At 41.8% G+C, this 13,358-nt stretch overlaps 1 protein-coding gene across 1 annotated transcript in view; it reads right to left on the bottom strand.

Annotated features, from left to right (window-relative positions):
* The window catches only part of dipk2ab (divergent protein kinase domain 2Ab), a 116,369-nt gene that overhangs the window by 91,435 nt on the left and 11,576 nt on the right, over nt 1-13,358 (bottom strand). The window lies entirely within an intron of this gene.

Below are 13,358 nucleotides of genomic sequence, written 5' to 3'. Positions count from 1 at the left end.
GGAAGACAATGACTTGGGCCATGCAAATTACAGGTCATTAGGCATGCCTATTAATCCAGCTTATTTGAGAGAGCACAGCTAACAAGCAGACACACACAACTGTGATTACTTAGCGCGTCACTGGGTTTCAAACATTTAGATCGAAACAGCTAAGATATGAAGAGACCCTGTGGCTGCAGGCGGTTGGGACACATATGACTATAAAGTGTAAGGTAAGAAGTAGGGCTGCAGCTATCTAATATTTTGGAAATTGAGTATTCTAGCAATTATTTAATCGATTAATCTGATAAAAAGTACTTTTGTGTTTTTAAACAACATCAATAGTCCAGGGCTCTCTCCAAGCAATGGCACAATGTCACTGCGCCATCACGCAGATTGTCAAATTTAGAGTGTCCATTTCTGTTTTCCTGGGTAATTATTTATTTTTTCATGTCTTAAGTTTTGGACCTTTCCAGGTGGCAGGAGCTCAGCACATCACTGACACCAGACCGTAAGCGCAGTCAGTCCGCACCTGTACGTGCGCACAGCCTGTGAAAAACTGGTCTCTGGTGTGCACCTTTTCCACAAAAGCCACACTGATAAAACTGCTCTGCACCCTGTCGATGAAAACTCTGATCAAATCGGAATAAAGGCAGTTTTTGAATAAACTTGATTGACTTAAAGTGTACACAGAGTGGAGAGCAGCCAGTGGACCAAAGCATGTTTTTTTTTTTTTTAAATACACAAACACACTGCTTCGCTTTAAATGTGCATTAAGTTTATTTCAGATGATCAGCATGGACCCTATTTCTCTTAAAAGGCTTAATTTTACTCTGGGTGTCACGTTGGAAAGTTGTAGCTTCTGGTGCTAAATTGATTAGCTCTTACACGGCTTATGCGCATGCTCAAGTCTTCTTGTTTTTTTGTTGTTTTTTTTTCTTTTCTGGGGACATTACAGCGCTGCACACAGGCCTGGCATATGTACATTAAACGTAGCTTCGAGGCACAGAATTTGCCTCGAACATTTTTTGTAATCGAATTATTCAAGTTACTCAACAAATCGTTTGAGCCCTAATAAGAAGCTGAATGTGCTAGTTCTTACCCAACACCTGTCTGAGAACACCTCAGTTAGATCAGAGCAACGTCACCAATGTAAAGCTAGATGTCAGTGAAAACTACAGACACCTACACTACATATTTCTGCAAGAAAGGTTTATGCACTTTATTCTAACTGCAATCTCAAGACATTTTATGCAATGACTTACTCAAATAGTACAATAAATAGAACTAATGAGAAAATGTCATGTTTGTTTTAACTCTGAACTCAACAGATAATGGATAATACAAAACACTCTTAAATTTTGATATGGCATTCAGTTCTTTAAAAGGCAGAGTGTAATAACAATTATGGGCTTAAAAAAAAAAGACTAATCTACAACAGTTTCATGGACATACTTCATGCTGACATTAACTTAAGATGAGGAAGTGAAAAGGTAGAAATCAGCATTCTTCTCATGCACTTTGTCTGTAACAGCATTTCACTGAGCAAGCCAAATAAAGAAAATGTAGGTCCGCACTGGGTCGACTCTGACAGAATGCCTGTTGTGTGATAAATGAACAATAACCAAATAACCCCTCAGCTGCAGCCATTCAGCAAACAAGACCAACAGAATAATCTAATTTTATGTAAAAGGGCGGGGGGAGTGCCCATTCAATTTAATAAGCTATTCATATTCCACAAGGAAGAAAAATTGGGGGTGCCAAAAAAAAAAAAAAAAAAAAAAAAAAAAAAACGAAAAAAAAAAAAAAGCAGAAATTGCCTTGGTGGCCAAAAAACTAGACATTGGAAATAAAAAAAGTGACATACAAGTACAGCTTGGAGATAAAACAATGACTACAATGGTTTGTGATAAAATTGACATCAATAACAAGGATAAGCTTTAGATTGTTATACTCAATATGGACAGATCCAACAGCCTGTTACACACAGCAGAAACAAACATGACAAGAACATTTGAAGTTTTTAAGCTTGCCCAGTAAAGTGCAGGACCATTTCTGACCACAAAGTGTTGTTTTAGATACCGGTGATGAAAAGAATATGGGAATCGAAGCAAAATGAAGAGAGATAGAAGCTTGGATTCCATTACATTTTTGGACAAAAGTTGAGAGATATTTTCAGAATGTAGATTTACAAAAAAAAAAAAAAAGTTGCAAAATGACATTTCTATTGACTGATGTAATGCGACTTGGTGGCTTTTGTACTTTCACGACAACTGCCATTCCAGGCTTTCGAAAGAACCGAAATTCCAGCAGTTATGGCAACACATCAGTAAATCCTGATTTTTTTTTTTTAATCCAATATTGCTGCAATATCATCTCTTATAACATTTAACAAGCTCTCGGTCTCTACCTTCGTCCACATGTACCGTGCCATGTGACTCTTTCTGTACGTCACGTTACATGTAATACCAGAAAAACTGTTTCCATGGCACTTTTGTGAAATAATGCAAGGAAGACACGCACATCCAAAACACATAAAAAGGCATGCTGGACCAAGAAAAATTGTATCCCTTCGTCAGACTTATCTGACAAAGGGCAAGTTGCCTGAAATATTATGTCTTGTTAAAAAAACCTTTTTTGTATCAGAGCGCTGTGGTTGTGCGGATCATTTGGTTTCTATTTTTGGTACTTTTGTGAAATAAGGCTTTTTTGAATCATTTCAAAAGCCACCTCATGAGAGCGTAAAAACCTTTCTATGATATTTCAATAATTTTAAAATGCACGGTTCCATAAAACAGGAGAAGAAATATTTAGAGGACTGTTGTGTCCCATATTGTTCTGATTCATCCAAACTTAACAGCATACCAAGTTTTTATGGCTTTCCAAACACAGCCAAACAGCCTCTTTTAGCAGTAGTGAGGAGTTAACAACGCATTTTGCAAAGATTTTAATTTAGCTATGATGTAGAGAATTTCACCAGATGAAGCACATAAGCAGACCAAGGCTAGCATTTGAAGTTAGCTAATGTTACTCAGGGTTCTCTTTAAAGGCCCGGTCACACGGCACTTAACGAAGCCCAAACGAAACAAGAAATCTGGACTTTCACTGGCATTGTTTAACCTTAACGCAGCTTCATTCCTGCAGCTGGCGCTTCATCAGGATTTTTAAACTGTCGAAAAGTTTGAACCTAAACCTCAATTTGTCTGTATTTCATTTTGCTGTCATTTTTGCTGATGGTTTCTTATCATTTGCTTAATTTCTTTAACGTTAACATTTCATTCGTCCAGCTGAATGTTTTATACAGTACAGAAGGTGGTTTGCGAGCGCTGCTGTGGAGGAGAGATGGTGCTGGTGTGTGGTGTGGGGCTTCTGGCGCTGCTTGGGATGGGGCAAGTGTGGATACTGTCATGCCGTGATGCTGGCCAGCCACGAAGAATTTGTTGGCCTCTTACACCAGCGCGCAGCAATCCACGATCGTGGTGTTGGCCACCGCTGCACACACCTGAGGAGGGAGGTGTTGCAACAGCATTCTGTCCATGAACTCTGAAGGGCTTGCTGTCTTTCAGCCCGTGCAGAGAGAAGGGCCTGCTGGCCCTTTCAGAATTTGACAGTTCAAAAGTTTTGAGGAGGTGATCCTTCATGGCTGCGTTTTTGTTTGCAGCAGAGGGACTTTGCAGGAGTGCAATCAGCCTTGTTACCGTGGAGCTGCTGAGGGCCCACACGACTTAATAATATTTTGTGTTGTCTGCGGGGATCTCTCAGAGTGAACTGCACCTTAGTTTGTGCAAACCAGGTGGCAGTTTACAGAAGCGCGACCTTGAGTATCAAGTGTGAAATGTTTCAGCAGCAGACATTAGCATGTGAACAGCTTTGAGTCACCGACGAGTGACATAAACAGAAAATCCAAAGTGATCACAAATAGTTGTATTTTTTTCTTAATGTTGCAGTCGCTGAATTATGCACAAGACCGTCCTTTTGTGCGCGCGTGTACGTGTGCTACAACATATCCAAACACTGAATACATTCATCCAGAATCAATCAGCTGAATAGAATGTGAAGCGCACGTGTGTGTGTGAGATCAGAACTAGTAATTGAACCCACGCACATGCATGACTGACTGCATGATCACACAGCTGCCTCTCTCTCTCTCTGTCTCTCTCTCCCCCTCTCTCTAACACAGTGGATTGGATCGCACGCTTCAGAGCTCTGTCCCACAGCCGAGTCCTGGAATGCAGAGCAGAATGCAGACATGCACTGCTCCAGCAGTGGCTCCTGGCACATTTCGTTTAAAGCGTCAAAGTCAATGTCGGCTTCGGTTTTGTTTCGTTCTGCTTTCGTTCCTTTTGCACTCTTGATATGTAGGCGATTCGGTGATGGGAAAAGTGAAGGCCCATTCGTCCACCTTTTTGTGACGATTTGTGACTTTATGGCTTTTTTTCCTTCATTCAGCTACCATTGTATACCGTGTGACCGGCCATAAGCAATTCACCCTATTGACGTATCCCATAATCCCCTGCACACCAGAGAGTCGCTGCAGTCAAACAACATAAGAGAATCCACATGATGACAATTGTAAATGAATATTATACTACAAAAATATAATCTTTTTATGCTTTTCATCACGTTAATAAGAGACTGCATGCATGATACCCTGAAAACTTGCTAAAACAATTAGAACGAATAATCCGTGTCTGCTACATTTAATCTGCGTGGAATTTAATGAACGCAAACTGAATTTCAGACATATTATATACGAGGTCTGTCAATAAAGTATAGGTCCTTTTTATTTTTTTCAAAAACTATATGGATTTCATTCATATGTTTTTACGTCAGACATGCTTGAACCCTCGTGCGCATGCGTGAGTTTTTCCACGCCTGTCGGTGACGTCATTCGCCTGTGAGCACTCCTTGTGGGAGGAGTCGTCCAGCCCCTCGTCGGAATTCCTTTGTCTGAGAAGTTGCTGAGAGACTGGCGCTTTGTTTGATCAAAATTTTTTCTAAACCTGTGAGACACATCGAAGTGGACACGGTTCGAAAAATTAAGCTGGTTTTCGGTGAAAATTTTAACGGCTGATGAGAGATTTTGAGGTGATACTGTCGCTTTAAGGACTTCCCATGGTGCGAGACATCGTGCAGCGCTCTCAGGCGCCGTCGTCAGCCTGTTTCAAGCTGAAAACCTCCACATTTCAGGCTCTATTGATCCAGGACGTTTGTGAGAGAACAGAGAAGTTTCAGAAGAAGTCGGTTTCAGTATTTTATCCGGATATTCCACTGTTAAAGGAGATTTTTTTAAATGAAAGACGTGCAGACGGATTGCAGCATCGGCTCGCAGCCGCCGCGACGCTCCGCCACAGGAAAAACATCTCTGTTGGAAGCCTTAAGGACAAGTTGGAACATGTCCAGCTGTTAAACAATTTCTCATATACTCACTCCACTGAAAGCCATCAAAAGCTGCCTGGATTTTACAAATGGTTATCAACACGGAGGTGTTTTTCCTGTGCCGCCGCACCGCGCCGGCTGCATCCCGACGCGCAGACCCGTCCACACGTCTTTCATTAAAAAAAAAAATCTCCTTTAACAGTGGAATATCCGGATTAAAATGCTGAAACCGACTTCTTCTGAAACTTCTCTGTTCTCTCACGACATCCTGGATCAATAGAACCTGAAATGTGGAGGTTTTCAGCTTGAAACAGACTGACGACGGCGCCTAAGAGCGCTGCGCGACGTCTCGCACCGTGGGAAGTCCTTAAAGCGACAGTATCACCTCAAAATCTCTCATCAGCCGTTAAAATTTTCACTGAAAACCATCTTAATTTTTCGAACCGTGTCCACTTCGATGTGTCTCACAGGTTTAGAAAAAGTTTTTATCAAACAAAGTGCCAGTCTCTCAGCAACTTCTCAGACAAAGGAATTCCGACGAGGGGCTGGACGACTCCTCCCACAAGGAGTGCTCACAGGCAAATGACGTCACCGACAGGCGTGGAAAAACTCACGCATGCGCACGAGGGTTCAAGCATGTCTGACGTAAAAACATATGAATGAAATCCATATAGTTTTTGAAAAAAATATAAAGGACCTATACTTTATTGACAGACCTCGTATATTATTCTGGAACAAAGAGGCCAAACAGTGTTGTAAAGAACAATAATCAAGACGTTAAAGAGCAAACTTCACTTTCCCCCAGAACGACATGATCAGGAAGCGAGTGTAGCTCACAGCAGCTCCCATTGAAAATAACGGACAGACAGCCTGTGATTCTCACGTTTATATAAAACAAACGCAATAACAACATCTATAAACCCAGAGAATATATTCATGAGAGTTTTAGGCACAATATAAAAATAGTTTTATGTTGCGATGTTAATTGTTGTGTGTTGGGGGGTTTGGCTGGACATTTTGGTGTTTTCTTTTCTTTGCTCTCCAGGTGGTATGCAAACTGGTTTTATGTCTGTGGAGAAGGTGCTGGCAGAAGAGTCCTTCACTCTCATCAGCATGATTTGCAGCACCTGTGGATGATGCTCACGTGCAACCTTAAAGACTTTCAGCTGAAGCAGATAATGAGATGGCGTTCTGCATTTAAGCCATGAGTGATTCGAGCAGAATTGCCGGGAACTCGACCTTGTGACGTTCGTTTGTGAGACGCTGAGGACCGCGCCTGGGTTTGACACATCGTGCCTGTGAAGGAGGACGGGTGAGGGACACATGCTGTCAGCACACATCAGAGGTGATTGATTGTCTGAATAAGTGTTAATAGTAATTTGGTATTTTGTTACGCAGTATATTTGAACATTGATGAGAATTGTGCAGCTCGCTTCTCACGGCCGTGGCGTGCGGACTGATGATCCTCCACCTGTTGTGAGAAGCTGCTCATTTACATAAAGCTTAAATTCAGACCTGAATGTGTTGCTGATAGTGTGTGCCTTTGAAGGATATTAGTTGTAGCTGTTGACTTACCTCACCTCTTCTATCCTTCACAGAGTCAGTTTGTCGTGTCCACCTGGGGGGTGTTTGGGGGTGAGTCTGGGTCCAGAAGCGCCGAGCTTTGATCCATTTCGGCGCTGGAGAGCGCGCCGTCCTTCACTCCGCCAGACAAACGCACTTTTATATTGTACACCAAGTATTGCACAAGAGGGGAAAATAAAATTATTTTGTTTTTGGAACCGCTTTCTGGTTATTTAGCGCTGGGTTCAGTCAGACGCAGCTCCGCTCCTCAACCCGCGTCTGCACATAACAGTTAATGGTGCTGTCTGTGTGCAGCGGTTAAAGTGCAGCCCGATCAGAGCCTCTCAATGCAGTTCTCAATGTTACTGAGATCTTGCAGCGTGGCGAACTCTTCGAAGTTTTGCGGGATTTGAAACGTCAACAGGGCAAATTAAATAATAGTGCTGCGCCATAATGTAGATTTTCAAATTGAGGGTGTTCCCACTCCGTTTTCCCAGGTAATTATCTTTTTTACAGCGAAATCGCCAATCAGTGGAGGGGCATGCACGTGAACACGGGATGAGAGAAACTGGGCTTAGGACTGCAGATTTTCAGCAAAAGTCATATTGATAAATTCGCTGTGTACCCTGTTGAAGAACAGATGAAATCTCTGGTCAAATCCGCAAATAATAATCCAAATTAGTGCCTTTTTTGTTGTTGAATAGTACTTGATTCACTTAAACATGCGCCCTTTTGCTTTGTATGCGAGGTGGTAAGCAGCCAGTAGACCAACACACAGCGCCGTGTTTTAAAAATACACAAACACACTGCTTTGTTTTAAATACATAAATGTACTTCCGATGATCAGCCCAGAGTCAATGAGAAAAGCCAGCGAATGCTCTCTCAAAAGGCTTTATTTTACTCAGTGTCCTACTTTGTAGAGTTTGTGCTTCTGTTGCTACATTGATTAGCTTCTTACACCTATCACACATGCTCCACCTCTTCTCCATTTTTTGTGAGAGCATTACAGCACCACATACAGGCCTGACATACATACTACAGTGTTTTCAGTGGATTTGTGTGTGCACATATTTCTTGAAACGGTGCAACTCATTGAAAAAGACAGAAAAAGCTTCTTCTACCTGTCTTCATGTGGACAATAGCTTACTTTGGAATTTTAGATAAGATGTGCACTTGAATTTTCTGGAAATGGCTTACATTATTAGTTGAAAAAAGGCAAAATGCTCAAGCTTCTCTCTGCTGGGGGGGGGGGTGGGGGGGACATGCAGGAAGCAGCTTTAGAATGTTACCATTGTTGGACAAGGAACAATGGAGTTAGTATTAAGTAGAATGCAGACGTGACTGTGCAACTAATAAATTATATATATTATAAGAAATAGTGATCAAATTGGAAAAATCTAAGTGTTTGTTGTCTTTATCTTTCATATTTACAAAAACCTTCCCATAGGGATGTGTGGACTTGTGACAAGTTTTACAGCATAACTGCTGTGAAACAATCACAACCTAAGTTTTATTTTTGGTTGAGTAAACGTTTGCATGGAAATTGTCTCCCTCACTGACACCCCACACCTACTCCTAATTCATCATCAATAGAGTATAGATTAACCATTCAGCAGGGCGCAGACACCTTTTTGAGATATTACATACATAACACAAAGCTTCGTTTGCAATTGATCATGTGCATCAAAGTTCACCAGATTTGACTGAAATACTGCATATTGTTTTTGAATTATTTTGTATAACTGGAGGGAATGGGGGCAGCAAGGTAGCTTAGTGGTTAGCACTGATGCCTCACAGCAAGAAAGATGTGAGATTGCTTCCCACCCTTTCTGTGTGGAGTTTGCATGTTCTTCCCGTGTCTGTAAGTTCCCACCATGTGCTCCGGCTTCCTCCCACATCCAAAGACATGCAGGTTAGGTGGATTGGAAACTTTAAATCGTCCGTAGGTGTGCGTGCGGGTGTGAATATGTTTGTTTGTCTATATGCGGCCCTGCAACAGACAGATGTCCTGGTCCAGGGTGTATCCTGCCTCCCACCCTGAGTGCTGGGATATGCTCTAGCACCCCTGTGACCCTCAACTGGAATAAGCAGGTATAGATAAAGGATGGATGGAGGGAGGGAATGGACTTGTATCCATCCATTAATATGTCCCCTCACTGCATTTTAGAACATACAACCCCTGGCAAAAATTATGGAATCACCGGCCTCGGAGGATGTTCATTCAGTTGTTTAATTTTGTAGAAAAAAAAAGCAGATCACAGACATGACACAAAACTAAAGTCATTTCAAATGGCAACTTTCTGGCTTTAAGAAACACTATAAGAAATCAAGAAAAAAGATTGTGGCAGTCAGTAACGGTTACTTTTTTAGACCAAGCAGAGGAAAAAAAAATGGAATCACTCAATTCTGAGGAAAAAATTATGGAATCATGAAAAACAAAAGAACGCTCCAACAACTAGTATTTTGTTGCAGCACCTCTGGCTTTTATAACAGCTTGCAGTCTCTGAGGCATGGACTTAATGAGTGACAAACAGTACTCTTCATCAATCTGGCTCCAGCTTTCTCTGATTGCTGTTGCCAGATCAGCTTTGCAGGTTGGAGCCTTGTCATGGACCATGTTCTTCAACTTCAACCAAAGATTTTCAATTGGATTAAGATCCGGACTATTTGCAGGCCAAGATGCATTATCATCTTGAAAAATGACATCATCCCCACCCAAACATCCTTTCAATTGATGGGATAAGAAAAGTGTCCAAAATATCAACGTAAATTTGTGCATTTATTGATGATGTAATGACAGCCATTTCCCCAGTGCCTTTACCTGACATGCAGCCCCATATCATCAATGACTGTAGAAATTTACATGTTCTCTTCAGGCAGTCATCTTTATAAATCTCATTGGAATGGCACCAAACAAACGTTCCAGCATCATCACCTTGCTCAATGCAGATTCGAGATTCATCACCGAATATGACTTTCATCCAGTCATCCACAGTCCACGACTGCTTTTCCTTAGCCCATTGTAACCTTGTTTTTTTCCTGTTTAGGTGTTAATGATGGCTTTCGTTTAGCTTTTGTGTATGTAAATCCCATTTCTTACAGTTTCTTACAGTTCAGTCACAGACGTTGACTCCAGTTTCCTCCCATTCGTTCCTCACTTGTTTTGTAGTGCATTTTTGATTTTTGAGACATATTGCTTTAAGTTTTCTGTCTTGACGCTTTGATGTCTTCCTTGGTCTACCAGTATGTTTGCCTTTAACAACCTTCCCATATTGTTTGTATTTGGTCCAGAGTTCAGACACAGCTGACTGTGAACAACCAACATCTTTTGCAACATTGCATGATGATTTACCCTATTTTAAGAGTTTGATAATCCTCTCCTTTGTTTCAACTGACATCTCTCGTGTTGGAGCCATGATTCAGGTCAGTCCACTTGGTGCAACAGCTCTCCAAGGTGCGATCACTCCTTTTTAGATGCAGACTAACGAGCAGATCTGATTTGATGCAGGTGTTAGTTTTGGGGATGAAACTTTACAGGGTGATTCCATAATTTATTCCTCAGAATTGAGTGAGTCCATATTTTTTTCCCACTGCTTGGTCTAAAAAAGTAACCGTTACTGACTGCCACAATTTTTTTTCTTGATTTCTTATAGTGTTTCTTAAGCCAGAAAGTTGCCATTTGAAATGACTTTAGTTTTGTGTCATGTCTGTGATCTGCTTTTTTTCTACAAAATTAAACAACTGAATGAACATCTTCCGAGGCTGGTGATTCCATAATTTTTCCCAGGGGTTGTACATACCTGGGCTTTTCCAAAGGATGACCTTCACCCTTTCCAAAAGGTCAATAAAATTAATAAATAACCCTTGTCATCGTTTTCCCTGTTCATTTTTGATTACAGAGGAAACAATCTGTCATTGGTATGAGCATTCCTCCAATGTGCCATCAAGCATTTAACACAGGTAGGAAGGTAGGAGGTTGAAGGGTGGTCCTCAGAAGAACCATGACCTTGTCCACACTGAGGAAATTTTGCCTCTTGCCTCACAGAAACAATAAAGACATACGGCTGGCTGGAACAAGCTCCGAACAAGACCTCAATGCTGGCTGCAGAGTAATGAGTTGCACAGACTGGCAGCAGGCAGCGGAGAGTTGCATAGCTTCTTCCTCTCAAGAGAACGTTTTACCCAGCAATTACCAGAGAAGCAATACTTGGAATACACTGCGTCAATGACTGTGCTAATTGCTGGAGGGAAATGATCATCTAGATGCTGCACTCTCCTTATATTGGTGAGAAAACTCAGGAACTGACAACGAAATACCTTAACATGTCAATGTATCAGCCTTGATTTTGTACTGTCATTTAGCATGAAGGTTTTATGCAGTCTGCTAATGGTGTAAATAGCGACACATATTCCACTCTAGTTAACATCAGGGATAATTTTTCACCTAGCAATCATTCGACTGCTTCTTGTGAATTTTACACCTGCAGTAGAGTTAACTCCTTCACAAAGTGTTGCCATTTGCTACTTCATGGCTTGAAGTTTTTTTTTTTAACAGCGATATCTGGAGGAGAGTAAAACAGATGGTATAAGATCTGGCAAGAGTGCCCACTTAGGCTTTGACAAGGGTAAGGTTCATGTAAAACTCCAAATTAAAGCCAGATGTCACATCATCTAACACATATGTAACACACTGGAATGGCAGTGGTGGTGAAAGTTAAAACCGTATTCTCTTTCGGACAAACGTCATTGTGCCCGCAGAAACTTGTGTTTTAAATTATCCCGTCTTCCCCTCCTGGTGCCTCTGCTCAGTCTTCATTCTAAGCACAGGGATGCACAACACCAAGAGGAAAACCCTGTTTAGTATAAGTAACAAATTACCTCTGATCATACAGAGCTGCTGCCAAAAATGGGCCAAGAAACTTTTTCAGCATACTCACTCCACAAAGCGCGGTGGTGAGCGCTTCGAAAGAGAAGCAAAGAAAAGAGGACGAATCAAAGGACGCCTGACTCCTCATGCATGGGAGATGAGTTTCACATTCAGTGTGTTCCAAGTTTGGCAATTGTTAAGAGCCACAAAATGGCTCATTACTGGGACAGAAAAATCGGAAGATGAAGTAACAGGCCCTGTGTGGCTTAAAACAGAATGGCAAAGGTTGACACAAAGAAGATGACATCTTAATATCTCAATATTCAAACTTTATTAAACTTAGATTGTGACAGAATAAGCCATATAAGGAAGCAGAGATTGAAAAGAAAAAAAAAAAGTTATTGAAAAATCTTCTGCTCATTGTGCAAAACTAGTTGCAGGTCACAATCAACCACAGCAAGGTTAATGGTGCTGTAGTGCACTTACCCAGTCTCATCTTGGAAACAAAATCAATTCTTCGTGTGGCACACACACACACACACACACACACACACACACACATACATATACATACATACACACACACATCTTCAACCACTTAGTCCAATTAAGGGTCGCGGGGGGCTGGAGCCTATGCCAGCAGTCATAGAGCACAAGGCAGGGTACACCCAGGACAGGACGCCAATCTGGACCACAAACAAACAAACACAGTCACACCCACTTGCACACTGCCCGACAATTTAAAGATTCCAATCCACCTAACCGGTATGTCTTTGGATGTGGCGGGAATTGAACCCATGACCTTCTCACTGTGAGGCAACAGTGCTAACCACTCCACCCCTCAAACTCTCTCATAATTGTCTTAAATAAAGGACAAAAAAGGACATACGAGGGCTGTCAATAAAGTATAGGTCCTTTTTATTTTTTTCAAAAACTATATGGATTTCATTCATATGTTTTTACGTCAGACATGCTTGAACCCTCGTGCGCATGCGTGAGTTTTTCCATGCCTGTCGGTGACGTCGTTCGCCTGTGAGCACTCCTTGTGGTAGGAGTCGTCCAGCCCCTCGTCAGAATTCCTTTGTCTGAGAAGTTGCTGAGAGACTGGCGCTTTGTTTGATCAAAATTTTTTCTAAACCTGTGAGACACATCGAAGTGGACACGGTTCGAAAAATTAAGCTGGTTTTCAGTGAAAATTTTAACGGCTGATGAGAGATTTTGAGGTGATACTGTCGCTTTAAGGACTTCCCACGGTGAGAGACGTCGCGCAGCGCTTTCAGGCGCCGTCGTCAGCCTGTTTCAAGCTGAAAACCTCCACATTTCAGGCTCTATTGATCCAGGACGTCATGAGAGAACAGAGAAGTTTCAGAAGAAGTCGGTTTTATTCCACTGTTAAAGGAGATTTTTTTAATGAAAGACGTGCGGACGGGTCTGCGCGTCGGGACGCAGCCGACACGGTGCGGCGGCACAGGAAAAACCCCTCCGTGTTGATAACCATTTGTAAAATCCAGGCGGCTTTTGATGGCTTTCAGTGGAGTGAGTATATGAGAAATTGTTTAACAGCTGGACA

This window comes from Thalassophryne amazonica, chromosome 1 (assembly GCF_902500255.1).
Source record: "Thalassophryne amazonica chromosome 1, fThaAma1.1, whole genome shotgun sequence".
NCBI lineage: Eukaryota > Metazoa > Chordata > Actinopteri > Batrachoidiformes > Batrachoididae > Thalassophryne > Thalassophryne amazonica.
This window is presented reverse-complemented; position numbering and strand designations above follow the sequence as displayed.